The sequence below is a fragment of the Arvicanthis niloticus genome, chromosome 12, assembly GCF_011762505.2.
Source record: "Arvicanthis niloticus isolate mArvNil1 chromosome 12, mArvNil1.pat.X, whole genome shotgun sequence".
Lineage (NCBI taxonomy): Eukaryota > Metazoa > Chordata > Mammalia > Rodentia > Muridae > Arvicanthis > Arvicanthis niloticus.
In genome coordinates, this window is record NC_047669.1 from 60,734,387 (window position 1) to 60,747,082 (window position 12,696).

The window sequence follows — 12,696 nt, forward strand, 5'->3', positions numbered from 1 at the left end:
TACTGCAAATATAAGACACCCCGAATCATAGACAACATGTGACCCTTTGTCCTTCTGGTTCTAATTACCCCACTGTGGGTGATTCTGTTTTCCAGATCCACCTACTTACCTGTGAATTTCATGATTTCCTTTTTCTCAAGAGGTGAATAATATTTAATTGCATAATTCACCACATTTTTCATTATTCATTCTTCAGAAGATGAGTACCTAGGCAGTTGTCATTTCTTGGCTATTGTGACTAGAGCAGTGATAAATATGGATGAGAAGGTATGTCTCTAAAAAGATGTAAAGTCCTTTGGATACATGCCCAAAAGTAGAATAGCTGGGTCATGTATTGCCTTAGTCACTGTTCTATTGCTGTGAAGAGACACTGTAACTATGGCAACTATTATAAAAGAAACACTTTAATTTGGGGCTTGTTTATAATTTCACTGTCTTACTTTATCATCATGGCAGTGACTGTGGTAGCAGGCATGGCACTGGAACAGTAGCTGAGAACTATATATTTATCCCCAAGCTGAAAGAGAAATGTGGTTGGCATGGGCTTTTGAAACAGAGCCCACTGCCAGTGGCACACTTTCTCCAACAAGACCACACCTATTCCATCAAGGCTACTCCTGCTATTCTAACAAGGCCATACCACCTATTCCTTCTAATCCTTTCAAATAGTTCCATTCCATGGTGATCAATAATTCAAATGTATGACTCTATAGAGGTCATTCTTATTCAAATCACCACATGTGTTATTTTTATTTCTAGTTTTCTTTTGTTGTTGTTGTTTTTTTTTTTTTTTTTTTTTAGGCTGGTGAACCAGGGAGTTTATTTGGCTTATTCACAACATCACAAAAACCCCACTCAGACCTTAGTGATAACCTCCTGAAAGCTGCATAGAAGGAGACTATCTTTTTCAGTATATTGTTCCTACAGAAGCAACAGGAAGCTGGGAGTATGATGCCCTACCCTTCCCCACCATGGAGTTTCTACATGCCTGATCTTTAGAGAAACTGCCGTGGCTCACACCCATTGGGATGGAGTCGGTGAGCAAGCTGAATATACAGGAGATGGACAAGGGTGCATGCCTTTCAATAACAAACATTTGTAAAATAAGGGGGAGAGGAAGTAGGTTGTGGATGGGTAGGTGTCTTAGTCGGTGCTCAATTGCTGTGCAGAGACACCATAACCAAGGCAAGTCTTTTAAAAGATAACATGTAATTAGAGGCTGACTTACAGTTTCAGAGGTGTAGTCCATTGTCATCATGGCGGGGAGCATGGTAACAAGCATGGCAGGCTTGGTGCAGAAGTAGTTGAAAGCTACATCCTGATACACAGGCAGAGAGAGAGAGACAGAGAGAGAGAGAGAGAGAGAGAGAGAGAGAGAGAGAGAGAGAGAGAGAGAGAGAGAGAGCAAGCACCTGGCCTTGACTTTTGAAGCCTCAAAACCCAGTGACACACTTCCTCCAACAAGGCCACACCTCCTAATCCTTCTAATCCTTTCAAACTACTTAGCTTTTAGTTGAGGAAACGCTACACTAATTTCCACAGTATTCTTCTAGCTTGTACTTCCACTAGCATTTGTTGCCATCATTTTCCCAATTCTTCCTCCTCCTCCTCCTTCCTCCTCTTCTTCATCTTCTAATCTTATTCTGAGTACAGAAGATGAAATCTCAAAGTCAAAGTTGTCTTAATTTGCATTTCTCTGATGGATAAGAATATTAACTCACCCTTCCTTCCTTTTTTCTTTCTTTCTCTCTCTCTCTTTTTTAAATTTTGTAATTATATTTATGTACAGAAAACCCAAGTATACATTTTTAACCCAGTTTAGTGGCGAGTTCTTTAGCCTTTGCCTTTTCCAGCTTGGCAGTGCGAGCCACAGACTTAGGACCCAGGACGTTGCCTCCCCAGTGGTGGCGGATCTTGTCACATCTGTCACTATAATTGGTCCTAATAGCTTCCACCAGCTTAGCCAGAGCACCCTTGTCTTCTGAGTTAACCTGTGTGAAGGCAACAGTGGTGCATGTCTTCCTGTGGACCAGGCGCCCCAGCCTGGCCTTTCCCTTGATGATGCAGTAGGGCAGCCCCATCTTTCGACACAGGGAAGGCAAGAAAACCACCAGCTCAATGGGGTCTACATCATGGGCAATCACCACCAGCTGGGCCTTCTTGTTCTCCACCAAGGTGGTGACTATTGACTCCTGCTCGGAGGACAGGTGGTCTCTTAGTTGTAACGTCCCCTTTGCCAGCAGCTTTCTTCTCTGCACGGGCCAGTAGCCTTTGCTTTTTCTCTTGCTTTGTCTCTGGCCTGTACTTGTGGGCAAGCTTAAGCAGCTGAGTAGCTGTTTGCCTGTCCAGGGTCTGGGTGAACTAGTTAATGGCAGGAGGTACTTTGAGCCGCTTATAGAGGATGGCTCTTTGCCGCTGCAGCCTGATGTATCGGGGCCACTTAATGAAATGTTAGATCTCTTTTGGGCTGGATGTCCTGCCCAATGCTGAAGTTCTTGGGCCTTTTCTCGAACAATGGATTGACCACCTTTTTGACCTCCTGTTTCTTGACGACGGTGGGGGCCGGGGCCACCTTCTTCCCCTTGGCCTTCTTTCCTTTGGGCATCTTGCTCGGCTGCAGGAGAGCCTTTCTCTCTTTCTTTCTTTTTTACTTTCTTTGTAAGACACAGTCTCACTATGTAGCCTTGGATAGCCTATAGCTTGCTATATTGAGCAGGCTGCCCTCAAAGTCAAAGAGATTAGCCTGTCTCTGCTTCTCAAATGCTGAGATAAAAGGTATGTTCTACCTTGTCCAGCAGGTATTGAACATTTTAAGAATAGCGTCTCATCCATTTATATTTCATCTTTTATGAAATTTGTTTAGTTCTATGCCTCATTTTACTAGGTTATTTTCCTGACGTTTAGGTTTTTAAATTTTTTTTTGCATTATTCTAGATACTAACCTTCTGTCAGATGTACAACTGGTAAATATTTTTCTTCTCTTTGTGACTTGAATGATGGTGTCCTTTGCTTTACAGAGGCATTTTAATTTAATTTTATGTGGCCTATTTATTAACTGCCTGCATTACTGGAGCTCTGTTCAGAAAGTCCTTTCTTGTGCCAGTAAATTCAAGCATGTTTTCCTCTTTCTCCTCTAGCAGATCAAGGTTTCAGGACTTATTCATGTTGAGCTCTTTGATCCATTTGGAGTTGAGTTTTATGCAGTACAAGAGAAAAAAAAAAGACTAACTTCACTCTTCTTCACACAGCTATCAAGAACCTGGAGAGTCCTGGTCAGATATCTGGGACTCAAGGTCATGTAGGGTTGCTGGAGAGTCTCATCTAGGGAGCAGTTGGGGTCAGCTAAGTACCACAGGAAAGGAAATGGACCAGGAGGAGGCAGTCATCCCTTGCAAGCAGTTGTGAGGCTTGGGTGACCAGAATGGAGGCAGATTGGGAAGGCGAGCACAGGTAGCCTATCTCATGGTCCACTCCATGTGTGGTAGGCATCTAGAGAGTTCTTGCTAGGGAGCAGCCTTTGATCAAGTGACTCACGGAGCCTAAAAAATGTTGAATAAAGAGGATATTGCCCAAGAATCTCTAATGAGAAGTGTGGCAAGACTATTAGGCAGCAAGCATCATCAATGACCTCATCACGTGGGACAAACATCCAAAAGGACACTGGATGTGCCTTCTGAAGTCTCCATGTAGGAATAATCAGGAGAGAGTGAGTGCGCACAGGCTGGTAAAACCTCATAATAGAAAGAAAGGCTTGCTCATGAGGACAGGCTTGAAAAAAGAAAAGAAAAGAAAAGAAAAGAAAAGAAAAGAAAAGAACCCTTAGAAATTTAGTGCAGGAAGCACCATTCTCTAGTAAGGGAGTGCCAAAGGACATATTTTAATTAGGGAAGGCTGTGAAGCACATGTCATTAGGTACAATGCAAAAACAATGAGCATTTCATTACCCTGGGACTGGTAATGTGGCCAGTGGTAGGGTACCTTTCTCAAATCTATAAAGCCTGGGGTTGGATAGTCCACACTACATGAGACTGGGTGTGGTTAGAGAACATGGAGACAGGAGGATCCAAGGGACTTGGAAGTTATCATGAGCTACCCAGAACCTTGGTTCAAAAACAGGTAGCAGGTTAGAAATATGACTCAGTTAGTTATTAAAGGCAAAGGCTTACAACCAAAAGTGCAAGGGAAGCTGGGTGGGGGAAGGGAGAAGGGGTGGGAGGGGGAGGAGAAGGAAGAGAGGTAGAAGGGAGAGAGAGAGAAAGAGAGAGAGAGAGAGAGAGAGAGAGAGAGAGAGAGAGAGAGAGAGAGATCTGCAGATCTAAAAATACTAAAAATATATATACTATATACTAGTGGAGACCCATCCATGATAATACTAAGTAGAAACCAAGTTTGAGATCTAGGCCTATGTTAAGATAGGGTTTAGGTAGAAATATCCAAACAGGCAAACAGGGGAAATACACAGGTAAATAATTTCAGACATCTTTATTTGTGTTTCTGAGGAACTTACATACCATAAGGCAATCAGAATAGAGTGTTAGCTCAACATCTGGGGCTGGAGAGGTGACTCAGTGGTTCAGAGTTCTTACTGCTCTTGCAGAGGACTCAGGTTCAGTTCTCAGAACCCATGTTGGGTAGTTCACAACTGCCGGCATGTATCTCCAATGCCAGGGGATCTTATGACCTCTTCTGATCTCCAAAGACACTCTTATACACATGTTCATAGCTACACACACACACACATACACACACACACAAATACATACACGCACAAACACACAGTTACATACAATTTTAAAAGAAAAATGGAAACTCAATGTATCTGGCATAGAAAGCAAAGGGAAAAGACTGTAGGGCACTTGTTCACAACAAACAGAACATGACACACTTGAGGGCTAGTGGGACTCCCAGAGAAGAGGAAAGGAACAATACCAGGAAGTGGAACCCTAAGAGCACACCCATGACTGAAGCCAAGAGGTGTGGCGGAAAGAATGCTTTGCTGCACAACAAGCAAGCCAAAACAAATTCCTCAAGCTTAACAGGTGCTTGCAGAGTCACTGCGGAGCAGACACCCAGCTTCCTTCGCTTCCTCTGGAGGGACTAGAACACCCATCCTAGCCTCTGTACTACATAAAAGAAACTGAATGCATATTTCAAAAAGTCTCAAGTTGTTTGGTTTCCCTGACATGAGACCACTTCAGATGTGATCTGTTTCATTCTTTTATCAGTAAGGTTGTGATGTCAAGTACGCACGCTGTTGTTGGGTCCACGTGGGCTCATGGAAATGCCATCCTCTTTGAAAAGAAAATTGACGGAGTATTTGACTCAGGAACCTCTCCTAATTCAGGAAACATTTTAATTTTTATTGCCTGCCTGATTACTAATCCCAGTCATTAAAGGCATACAGATGCCTTTCTTGTGAAATGCGGTTGCTTCTCAAAAATCAGTTTAGAGAAAATTACCCAAGTTGTTTTGATTATGCTCCAGAGTTCTAACCTACCCACACATCTTGCTGACCTACATCTGCCTTTTGTTTTTAAAAGTCACGTGTTCTTGCAGTAACTCCGCATCTATCATGGGCCAAGGAGAAGGAAAGTTCCGCTTGTAAGGAAACATCTTGCTCAATACTGGGGAGAGAATGCTTTACAGTGTTGAAGTCATGGCTTTCTGAATTTGAGTCAAACTGAATTCAGTTTTTCCCTTCTAAAATGTTGCATTACAGAAACAGACACCAAGATGTTATTTAAAGGGCCCTAAAGGCCGACAGAAGTCACGTGATTAATGTCTACCAAGGCCATGAGTTTGAGAGAACCGTCCTTAATCATCTACCAAGTGACTAGCTCCCTAGGGCCCTTCCTTCTCTTAGCTTGTACTTCCAATATTATCTCCGAGTATTTCCTCCCACATCCAAGCAGCCGTCCAGTGCAGTTCTATATGAGAGTGAGTTTGAGACTTTATTCTTTTCCTCTCTCATTCTCTTAGCATTATTCTTGCTTGCCCTCCTTGTATGCACAGCTGTTTATCCCGTCAGTCACGCCCCCATAACACTTGGATCGCAGCTCTAAGGTCTATTTCATAATAAAATTTTTGTTCCTGTCCTTACAATCACCAAACCCTGACATTTATCACAGCAAGATCTGGTGCTTAGTCATGTTTGTAGGAAGACTAAGGCGTTCTAGGCAAGGCTAATTGTACATACGTTAATTGTATACACACATTTATTTTTACTTTGTAGCAGTGTTTTGAAATAGCACCTGGAAATTATATTTATCATATATTTTTTTAAAAAAACTTGAACTTTCTTAGATGACTCTCAGATCCCTTTTAATCTTTTATCTTCAGTTTGTAATTCAAATCTTTCAAGGTGACTTTGGGTAAGTTATTTAAATATTTTCCTAAAGTGAGAAAAATGCTTCCAAATTTAAAGGTTGGGGGCGAGGTCTGTTTTACTCTAAGCCAAAGCTGAATATTTTATAAGGACAGAGTTTATTTGACTCCTGGTTGGCTGGAAGGTCCAAACAGTGTAACACCTACATTCTGGCAATGGGGTACTTTGTCATGGTGTGATAGATGGGAAAGCCGAAAAGAAAACAACTATGAACCAAAGATATCAAGGTGCAAAGTGACCTGTTTTTTGCAATAAGAACTAATTCACTCCAGTAAGATGTAACTCACTTTATCTTATTTTGTGTTATGTTTTGGGACAGAGTCTCACTATGTTTCCTTAACTGTAACTCATCATATAAACCAGGTGACCTTAAACTCACAGAAATCTGCCTGAGTGCTGAGATTAATACAAGCACCGACATGCCCCATCTCCAACTCCCTTTGTGAAGACAATATTAATCATAGGAATGGAGCCTGGTGACTTCAACTATCTCCCAACAGGTTGCATCTCTTAAAGTTTCCCTAACCTTTTTTTTTTTTTTTTTTTTTTTTTTTTTTTTTTTTTTTTTTTTTTTTTTTTTTTGGTTTTTTAGAGACAGGGTTTCTCTGTGTAGTCCTGGCTGGCTGTCCTGGAACTCACTTTGTAGACCAGGCTGGCCTGGAACTCAGAAATCTGCCTGCCTCTGCCTCCCAAGTGCTAGGATTAAAGGCATGCACCACCACCGCCGCCTGGCAAGTTTCCCTAACCTTGACATCACTGTGTTGGGAGCTAAGCTTCTAGGTTATACATGATAGGGAAACAAGCCAGACCCAAATCCCAGCAAGGGCTGAATGAACTTGATTTGGATTGCTTTAGTAAATGACTGTTCTTGAGTTTGACCTAGGGAGTATATATTCAGGATATAGATACAGATCGGTCTCTATCCTAGGGTAAGTTAAAAGCTAGAAGGCTGGCTTGTCTCATCATGCAGATTTTAGAATCTCTGTTCCTGCCTTCCCTCTCTGTTCATTCAGTTACGCACTACCCAAACTGGGAATACCGTGGGAGAAAGTTTCACATTTAATATTTCTTTCTCATGTAAGCTAAACCAGAATCATCGCATGCTACTCTCTCATAAAAGAATGTATGATTTAGAAATAGGAAGGCCAGCAGGAACAGGCCAACATCAGAAGGGAGTTCTGTGACCTCAGAGGTATGCTGTGGGAGTAACAAGTCCAGAGTCTGCCCAGACTTAGAACAGCATTTAAGGTTTTTTTTTTTTTTTATCGTATAAAGAAAGGAATAAAATTCTGTTTCATTATCAGAGGAACAAATTAAACACAACGATTAATTTTCTGGTGCTGTCATTGTATGTATGAGTTACAGCATTCAAAGAATTTAATAAGAGGGTAAAGCCATTTTTTTTTTTTCAAAACAAGACACGTAATGATTTTGGTTTCCAGGAAAACTGCCCAGACGTTTATAAAGTCTATAATCAAATTATCATTTTGAAACCAGCTTTGCTGGCCTGATTTACTTTACTTCAAGAAACCACCACCTCTCTCTACCAGTCAAGCATATACGCTTCCAATGTGGCCCAACAACACCAGGTATTTTTTTTCTTCTGCAAATGAACAGGGTAATTTATTCACAAAGATATTTGTGAAAATACTAAATTAGGAAATTTTATAATGCTGAAGTTTTCTTGGAAAACAACAACTATCTGGCTGCTGTTTTCTGTGGGGTTTGGCTCAGTGTGTTCTTATAAAGAGTTTTATTCATCACAAATAATTTACCACCATCAAAATAGAAAGAAGAAATTCCATAGAGTAAATTATACATTAAAAGGTCTTTCTCTCAAAGGAAAGAAGTCAACCCAGCAAACAGAGATACTGTTTAATTTTCAGATACTAGAGTTAAGACAAGGAAAAACATTACTTGACACCCTTGTTCTCTCATGAGAAGAGATAAGTTCAGAAACCACAGTATAAGACACTGTGAACTGTATCTGAAAGAAGGCAGTTGGGAAAAGGCACAGGAGCAGAGAGGAATACTAAAACTTGTGCTGAAGCTGTCAGAGGTGACTTTAGAGAAAGAGATATTTGATGTCCCAGAAGAACAGGAGCTGCATGATGGAAAAAACAGGGAAAGCAATTGTTGGTAGCATCAACAGAACTTTTGGAAGCAGAGAGTAATAAAGATACGATCATGGAGCTCAAGAATGCCTTTGGAGTGTGGACAGTGAGCTGGTATAGTTGTCTGTGCCTGCTCATGACTAGTCCTTTCTGAAATTCTCAAGGTGTTGGGAAACCATCATATGTGGGGGGTCCCAGTCATTTTTTAAATGGGATAGTGAAAGCCTTATATTTATATTACTATTGGCTATTCTGACCATCTGTCCACTGTCTCTGCCCGCCACAAAAGTCTGTAAGGACTTCGAATTCCTACCACTTTCTGTTCTCTTGTCTTGTGGTGCCAAGGGTGGAACCCCCGAGACCATGGACACGCTAGGCAACCACTCTACAACCAACTATGATCTTAGCCCTTGGAACTTCAAACTTCTAGACCTAAGCAGAATTCTTGGTTTCTATTTTCAGAGTATGGGACAAAGGGGTTAATTCTGTTGCAAAAAGACAATTTCGGATGTATGGCTGAGAGAGACTGTGTGGTCTTGGTGGAAACAATATAAGGATGTCCTGGAGACTGAGCAAAAAAAAAAAATCTGTAACATTGTTGCAGTTTGATAAGACAAAATGAAATATGCTCTTATGACCCTTAGCTCTAGTTGGGGGTCCAGAGGTTCTATCCTTGACATGGTGGGAACTGACGAGTGTATTCAACAGTATCAAAGGAAACTTGACTCCTTAACAGAAAGGCAAAACTTTGTTTACTTAGAAACTCGAAGATTTGGGTGATCCTCACTCATTACCTACAGCATTAGCAGCGGGAGTCCGGGACACTTTGTAGTCACAAGTAAATATAACTGGGGAAGTTATAGAGTCCTGGTGTTCACTCTCACTCTCTCTTACTGAGACACAAGGGTGTAATACCTGTCGGCTTAAGAGCTGGACATGGCTCATCTAAAGTAAGAGCTATGTATGTATGTTGTTTGTTGGTTTGCTTATTTTTACCATTGATTAGACCATTGGTGAACTATTACTCAATGGCAGTGAGATGCAAGGAGAGATTTCTTGGGAACATTTTGGGGGAATCCTCCTTTTAAAAGTGCTAGATCTGAAGCCACTCTGTGTTTTGTGGCGAATGAACAGGTGAACACAGTTCCGGCCCCTCTACGAAGTTGTTTTAAGACTCCAAAGTCAAGTTAATTTGAAGCCCTGGGCTGAGTATAAAGGCAAAAAGAGCTAAGACATAGTGAAATAATACAATTCGATGTTGAGTCTGTTAAGTCTCACTCCTGAAATTCACCTCACTTCTTGACTTCCCATTGTGATAATAAAAACATGTCTTTAACACACACCGGTTTAAGTTTTGTGTGTGTGTGTCTCTGTGTGTGTGTGTGTGTGTCACAAACCTCCTTTTTGACTCATTCTATGTCACTCTCTACAATTTCTCCCATATCTTCTTGACCCCAAGATCAGTGTTTTCTACTCATTTAAGAAACTGATATATAACTTACACAGTGTCTTCTATTTAAATTGTGCCATCACCAGGGTGATTTCAGTGTTCTCAGGAAGTCATACTTGACATCCCTATGTCAGATTCACTGAAGTCTTCCCTAAAGATCCTTAAATTTGCTCATCCCACTCACTTCCAAACCACTCTCTCCTAAGCCACACTTCTCTATTTTCCTAACTACAAAATCCTATCCCTGACACATCTGCCATGTGTTAACTTCCTTCCTCAGGGAAGCTAGTTGCATCACTCCTCGTGCCTTCCTCTTGGGTTCCCTTCTGGTTTCACGTTAGTTCAGTTGCTTCCTATTTCATTTCTTCCTGAACTAGAAAGAGGCCGTGCTTTGACCTCTCATAACCCCGCCTGTGCTCCCATCAGACCCTTCCTCTTCCTCTGCTGTTCTACTCTCTCAGTTTCTGCTTTTCGAAGCTAGTTATGGCAGGGAGGGGTTTGCTGGAGGAAAAGCACATAATTAAATGGAGTCTACTAAGCTTGTTTGCAGCTCATTAGGACTTACGTGCTTAGTCTCTCTCTCTCTCTCTCTCTCTCTCTCTCTCTCTCTCTCTCTCTCTGTGTGTGTGTGTGTGTGTGTGTGTAGGCATGTGCATGTCAAGGCACACATGTGGAAGTCAGAGGACAATGTCCTAGGGTTTTATCTCAGGCTACTAGGCTTGGTGTCAAGTGCCTTTACACACTGAGCCATCTCAGTGGATTTTTCCATGTCTTTGTCTTTCGTGTGTCTGCATTTTGCTTTTGCTTCTGTGTCAAAGAAGCATAGTGTAGAAATACCCTTCCCCTTCTCTCCCCAGATGTTTATGATCTTGTAATTTTTTTCCAGCTCTTATGCTTTAACCAATGACTAGTCATATCTATGTGCAAATCTACAGACATAGCTTCCTCTGTTCTGGTCTCAGTTCTGGTCTCAGGAAGGCTGCCATCTTTTCACTCAGTCCTGGCAAACTCAATGGCAGCCATTTCTTGAGCTGCTTAATAGGGAAACACACTCACAGCTGTCAGCAAGGGAAGCGGTTAAGCTACGGAAGGGTTAGCATTCTTTGGGACTCACTTTTTGACTAAAGCTTCCTGGTAAGTGTGCAGAGACCCCAAAGGGAGCAGAGTTTGTGAATAGCCCTGTCTGCCTGGCGAGTGTAAGTCATGTATTGCAAAATAGCATTTGTAGTGATTATGAGCACAAAGGAATCTTGTTAAAAGGGTATTGAAAGTTTCAGAAATCAATGAGAGATTGCAGGAAAATTCTAGCAAAAGGACAAGAATCTGAGCAGCTGCAGAGGGTTGGTAGGTTGGACAACTAGCTGGTGGGACAAAGGGTGTGGCTTCACTGTAGACACTATTGCACCCACATAAATAGGTGCATCCCCCCCATACACAATTTTTAAAAGTTCCTGAATAGCCTGACCTGGCTTGAACCTTTTCAAATACCTTTTGCTTATTTTACTGAAATAAAGGGAAATGATACAGTTTTCATTATAAAATGGGCAGCCATGTTTAAAATGGCAGCATCCACTGCCTCTGAAAATGATTCCAAGAAAAATGACAGCAGGATAAGTAAGCAACTGATCGCTTACTTTAAAATGTGTCATACCTTTGATCTAATTTCTGATAACTTCCATTTCTTTCACCAGGTCCCTTCTGTATAAACAAAGACATACAGGTAAGAAATCTGAGATTAAAGTGTGAACATTATTTCGGTTAAACCACAGAATAGCCTTGATTGAAAAATCCCATGTAGCCAGCTGTAATGGTGTGTACATACCTCTAATCCCAGCACTTTAGAGTCAGAGGCAGGTGTATCTCTGTGAGTTCAAGGCCAGTCTTGTCTACAAAGTGAGTTACTGAATAACCATGGATATGCAGAGAAAACCTGTCTCAAAAAAAAAAAAAAAGATTCTATATCTATTAATAAAGAGGCACCAATCCACCAACACCTGACCTACAATCCCAGCTCCCTGATGTACTCTTGAAAGAAAATATGTATTTATTTTTATTTGATATGTATGAATGTTTCCTGCCTGTATGGATACCCACCACATTGTGTGCCTGGTTTCCTGAAGGGTTTCCAATTTTTTTGACTGGAATTACAGACAGTCACTAGCATTTATGTAGGTTCAAATTAAACCTAAGTCCTCTGCAAGAACAGCATGTTCACTTAACCACTGAGCCATTTCTCCATCTCTTTAATATTTTCTCAAAAGGAGTTTCTGGAGCCAGCAAATGGCTCTGCAGGTAAAGGTACTTGCCACGAAGCCTGATGTCCTGAGTTCAATCCCAATCCCATAGTAGAAGGAGAGACCAAATCCCACATGTTGTCCTCGACATGTACCATGATGCATGTATGTACACTTGCATGTACATATACACAAATAGACACTAACTTAAATAGAATAAAATAAATGTAAGGAAAAGACAACACATTCTACATAATTTTCACATGGCAAACACCCTGAGAGCATACAGCATTGTAGAGACAATTCCCTGGTGATGAACATGACTGCCTGCCATATCCCCTTCTGTGTCAAGCAAGGGCGTGGGAGCCCCAGGGAGGATTGTTGGAACTACTTATTTGCTTCACATGCTATCATTATCATTACATCACTTGGGGCTTGGGTAGACATTTGTTTACCTCTGTTACAGTCTGGCAAGTTCACGTTCAAAATCTTTAATTAAAAGTCTTATTTCTC